The sequence below is a fragment of the Daphnia carinata genome, unplaced genomic scaffold (assembly GCF_022539665.2).
Source record: "Daphnia carinata strain CSIRO-1 unplaced genomic scaffold, CSIRO_AGI_Dcar_HiC_V3 NW_026452937.1___fragment_1, whole genome shotgun sequence".
NCBI lineage: Eukaryota > Metazoa > Arthropoda > Branchiopoda > Diplostraca > Daphniidae > Daphnia > Daphnia carinata.
In genome coordinates, this window is record NW_026712464.1 from 36,181 (window position 1) to 42,254 (window position 6,074).

The following is a 6,074-nucleotide window of genomic DNA, read 5'->3' on the forward strand; positions in this document are numbered from 1 at the left end:
ATGCATTGCTGGCCTATCAATAAATAGCATTTAAAGTGTATCTGATGTCCATTCCGGCAAGTAATAATTTTTGTAGAATTTACATTGAAAACTTGTAAATAGATATCAAATATATAACTTTTTCACCAGCTGCTTTTCTTATCTACTTTATTTTGCATCTTGTGTTTCTTTTCCTAACTAATCTAAATACCCCACGGCATCTAATGAAGATCTGAATTTTTATTTTTAATTCAGGGTTGCAAAATTTTTGTATTTGCAAAATGATTGAAAAGGAAAAGAGGTGCAGGAGGCCCAATAAGGTAGGAAATAAAGAAGTAACTGCAATCGTCAAGCAAAACAATTCGATGACTACGTCGATGCTAGCTTAAGTGAGACTGAAATTCCAACATTATTTAGCATCTTAAAAACCAAGAGAATGTGATATTCAGATTAGAAAAGAAAGAGTGCAAAATGGAAGACTAAGATTCTTCTAGGGGTAAAGAGAGAATTATACGAGAAACATATTTGGAGACAAATTAGGAAAATGATGGAAGAGAAGGTGATTATCGAAATAGTTTAATTAAATATAATACTAATAGCGGCTACTTAGATCAAAGTATAGTTGAACGTGTAAATCGAGGACGGGGCTGAATTGGAAGTAAGGACGTAAATCAAGGGAAATCGTGGAAGGGCTGATATGGAAAATCGAAAAAGACTAGATAGCGGTTATCAAGGACGAATTGGAGACGGGCATCGTGTTGCAGGTGGAAGTAGGTATCATGGAGGGAAAAGAAGTGGAAATGTGCTTTATAGAAACGAGAATGTTTAGCAGGAAGGTAATTTTTTTGGCGTCCTTTATTGCAGTAATAACCCTACATCCATTTCTTTTTCAGATATTATTAGTGAGACAATAGATGTAGATTTTCAGACTATTTCATTTCGGAACGAAAGCTAGACAAAAGAATTACGCACTACGGCAGAAAACGCGTCAATAGAGGAAAAAAAGTTTTGAAATCGGAGAAAATTATGGATGCAAGTTTTCCCGCGTTGAACTAGTTATGATATTCACCTGCTTAAAAGCTTATAATTAAGGGTTTTATTTTACTTTTTTTGGTTCCGAACTATGAATTTCAAACTAAAAAGTGGTTAGCGTTATAGCGATACAACAATATGAACACGCCGGATACGCTCTCCTCAAACGCACTGCAAACTCCTCAACAGGCTGCAAAAGAAACACCAGAAGTATCGTCACAACAGAGTATAAGGAAATATTAGTATTGTTTTTAAGTTTAATAGTAACATATAAAAATTTTTTATAATTGCAGTCCAACTTTGAGAGGGTTCATTGGATTTCTGAAAATTTGATGAAGCAATTAATGAAAAAATCTACGGCCTAGAGCTTAAAAGAGTTGGATTGTGTTTGCAACGTGGAAGAAGCAGATTGTCAGGAAAAAATTTTCGCTTTTCCGTTTGGAAAGTATTGGAGAAGTGAAAGAACTAGAAAAAGCATTGGTAATATCTATGCCGCAAAAACTTTTTTTTTTTTATAAATTTGAAAATATTTTTTAGAAGCTGGTGTTATTAAGAAGAGGGGAAGATCCCTCAGTGGTATAGTTTATCGGATCATGGGAAACTTTTCAGGAGAAGTCTGCGCTTCATTCAGGTGGAATTGAAAAAAATAAAAAGAAAAAAAAAGAATTGTTTCAACGAGCTACAAAAGATAACTACTGCCATATTTAGTAATGAGTTTTATGAATGCATTACTATCTTGAACTGAAAATTTTGTATAAAAATTTGTGCCGTTCGTGCAAACAGCCTTCAGCCTTCAGATTGAAGAAAAATTGAATGACGATATTCAATTTTATATTCGCGAATGGTTACGACATTCTCAGGAGAAACGTGACCGAAAATTTCTCTGTTGTAAATTTAAGATAAATAAAGGTGAGGGTAAAATCAAAATTTAAAAGTCTAATTTAACTATGTTAATTTTGAATAGGTTTGTAACGGCATACCAATCCTGGCAAGATAAGAATATACAATTAAAAGAAAATTCAACCTGCAGTATTTATTGTTTAAAAGATTTATTTACAAATTTGGCAATAAGAAAACAGTTGAAAATTTTTGTTTTATGGTTATTTCTAATTGCGGGTAGCAATATTCATAAAAAAAAAATTTCGAAATAGAAGGGGTGGAGACAATTTCATATAGGGGGAGGCTTCTGGAAGGTTTTCGAAGGCGGAGGGAATAGAGTCTTTTGGGCTACTTGGCAAAAGGACTCTAGGGTTTCCCGACACAGGACTTCTGTACTGCGACACTTGGACAACAGATCCACGACGAAAGGACATCTGCCAATCGACGTTCGGACTACTGGTCCCCGACGTTTGGGTGCAACAGTAAATTGTTGCTGAACCCAACGAGCGCTACACTTTCCGACAAGAGGACTCCCGTGCCATCGAAATTAGGACTTCTGATTTTTCAAATATTGATTTTTTCTTGTCAATATTAGCAGTCAAAGTTATATTTGTTTTTCCATTTTTTTTTTTTTTCTATATTAGCAGACGAATTTATTTTGTTTTCATTTTTCTTTAAAAGAAGTAGCTCAATTGTAATTTTAACAAAAGATGTATAAACAGTGCTGAGGAAACTGAAATTGATGTTGCAGGGAAAATTTCAAATGAAAATATTTTAAGAGACCCAGTTCAGTTACGCTTCGATGCTTTTCGAAAATGGCAAGAAAGTTGTAAAAGTTCCAATGTCACAATCTACTAGAAAGGCATATGTAAAGTCAATGAAAGTTTGGTAAGAGGATTCAATATGTTTTTGATTTTTATTAATTATTCTGTTTGTTTTAAACCTTCTCCTTGAAGTTCTTTTCTACTTAGGCACAGGAGCTGAATATGAAGGTAAAAGTGAAAACAATGTTACGCATAGGATTGCCCAAACAAATATATTCCTTCTAGATTTTGGAGTCATACGGTTCACACACATAGCTTTCTTTACGTGACAGAATCTGGGAAAAAGCTCAGTCAATTTTAAGAATAGGAACTCCAACATGTGTTGGTTTGTATTGTCACACTTACATATTCAACTTTTAATATTGCTTTGTCACAGGAAATAACACTGTAAAACCACCAGGATAAGAACTTGCTTTGAGCACAGGAAATAACACTGTAAAAGCTAAAGCTGCAAAAAAGCTGACCCAAACTTAATGAAGTTATTTCTAAATATGAAGATCGAATCAGTATGCCAGTTGTAAGTTGCTGTTATTTTTTGGTTTAGTTCAAAACAATTACGACGAAAAATTTGACTTCCAACAATCGGTTTGAAATTAAAGAAACATTGGCAAAAAAACACAATAAATAATCCACCGTATTAAAGCTTACTTTTTGGTATTTTTTTATAAGATTATAAAGGTTTTGCAAATTCTAACTAACGTAACGAAATTTAGCTCTTATTAAGCGAGTAACTAATGAGCATTATGCGGTAAGTTGTTGGTGAACCATGTATGTCTTTCTGGTTAAGTTATGCAAGGCTGTGAAAACCAACTTAAGCTCTCTTGATGTAGAATTACCTTCAAAAATAACTAAGCCGTAGCCTTAAACTATCTTTTAAATAACCGTCAAGCAGTTTTTGCCAACATCTCTGAAACCAGGTTGGATAAGGATGTAAGTAAAAGCCTTTCTGACTGGCCAGCAACAGCAATGGCCACTAGTCACATTGAAATAATATGAGGTAAAACGCACCAAAGCCCTTTTTAAGCCCCCCAGCATCAGCTCGTTTGAAAAAGTATAGCACAATTCCAATTGTATCCGTTTAATCAACTACATCCAGTACAACTATTTCAACGTATCGCCAAACATTTAAATTTCCCGCCATAAAAAAATGGCCGCCAACTCCTAGCAGCTGATTAGTCATTTATTATTTGAGATTTTGTCGATAAATACGCTAAATAAAATTGAAAATAATGCATCACTAGATGCACTATAGTTCACTAGGATTAAAAAACCACAACTTTATGCTGAATATCTAAGTATAAACATTCAAACGATGAAGCCAAAGTTTTGTTGTTTTGGACTTATTCCCCTTCCCCCAACATTTACTGTAAAATGATAAACATTAACTGTGATTCTTCTGTTGATCAAATCGTAAAAAGTTTTATGGAAAAAAGGTTCCTCTTTACAAGATCTATCGATTTCTGTAAAATTTTGAAAAGAAAAATGTAAATAAATATTAAAGAAGAATTTCTACTTTTTTGTTTTTCGGTTCAGCGCAGTACTCGACCTAGGTGGGAAATAGAAAAACTAGAACTTGTTATCGAAGTTTTTTAGTTAATATCTGTGTTGTTAAATATCAAAGATATATATAGACCTCTTTAAGAGCTATCAACTTCTGTAAGATTTTTCAAGTTTTGGCAAAAAAATAAATTAACAATAAATTTGGGAATAAGTCAAAATCAACGAAACTTTGGCTTCATCGTTTGGGTTTTTATCTCTAGAATTTCGGCATAAAATAATGGTTTTTAGAAACCTCGTAAACCAGAGCATCTAGTGATGCAATATTTTTAATTATATTCAGCGTATTTATTGGAAAAAGCTCAAAATAATAATGCCTAATCAGCTGCTAATAGCTGGCGGCCATTTTTTAATGCGGCAAATTCAAATATCTAGCCATAAGTTGAAATAATAGCACTGAATGTAGTTGATTAAACGGAGAAATTGGAATTGTTGTATACCTATTCAAGTTGGCAAAAACTGAATCCCCGGCTAATTTAAGGATAGCTTAAGGCTATCTTTTGTTAAAATTACAATTAAGCCACTTTTAAAGAAAAACTGGGTACCTTTAATAAAAACAAATAAAAACTTCGTCTGCTAATATAGAAAAAGAAAAAATGGAAAACAAATATAACTTCGTCTGCTAATATTGATAAGAAAAAAAATTATTTGAAAAATCAAAAGTCCTAATGTCGATGGCACGGGAGTCCTTTTGTCGGAAAATGTACCGCTCGTTGGGTACAGCAACAACTTACTGTTGCGCCCAAACGTCGGGGACTAGTAGTCCAAACGTCGCTGGACAGATGTCCTAACGTCGGGTTCCAGATGTCCAAGTGTCGGAAACCTGCAACCAAAAGTCGGAAACCCTGGAGTCCTTTTTGTAACTCGCCCAAAAGAGTACATGCCAGGCGGGAGCTCCAACGGAGTTTGTCAGGAGTGACACAGGGCTCGCAGGGATCCGTTTAGGAATGATTGTAGACATTCCTAAGTCCCGTTCCTCCCACGGAATACTCCACAGGAGCTCCCAAGGTATGTTTAATGCCGTTTTGGTTTGTTGATTTTAAATAAAATCGACCTATATTTCAAGAAGATTAATAAGTAAACTGAATTGAACTACCTCTTAAAACCCTATCTTTAGTTATAGCTGCTATGTATTCATTGCCTGGTAGTATTTCCAACTGTTTTTGGCATTCACAGTTGGAGCGTTTTTGAGGTCTAAAGCAAAGAACTGAAATGTCTATAACAAAAAAGATAAAATGCCTGGCTTGCAAAGAAGTCATTACCTTTAAGAAAATTTCCACGGTTGTTGCCAGCCACAACCAATCCGTTACCAGTGCGCAACGATTTTCGCACAGGGATCTAAATTCTACTTAGATATCAGTACGCTGCCAGTATGATAAAGGAAATACAATTATTAACATACTACTAGTCAGCTAATAAACGCCTTCTTTAAGTTGTAACTATTTAACCTGTGGAATGTAGACTGCCGTTGCTAGTTTACTATCCAGATTTACAACCGAGCATAACGCTTCCTTATAATACACTATTAATGGTTGTAATTATAAATCCCTATATCAGCAAGTCATATTTCACCAAGTAACAGACCAGGAAATTGCAGGCATTTGTGTAACTACTAGCAACGTATCAGTAATTGGTACGGTGTAAGAAACGGACTTAATTTGTGTTATAAATATGCTACGCGTGCTCAAAATGAAAGTCTTTATGAATACAATTTACACACATATACTAAAATTAAAAAATTCCTAATCATATTAGCTTACTTAATTTTACATTATTTAACATATGCTTCGCTTACTTTAGAAA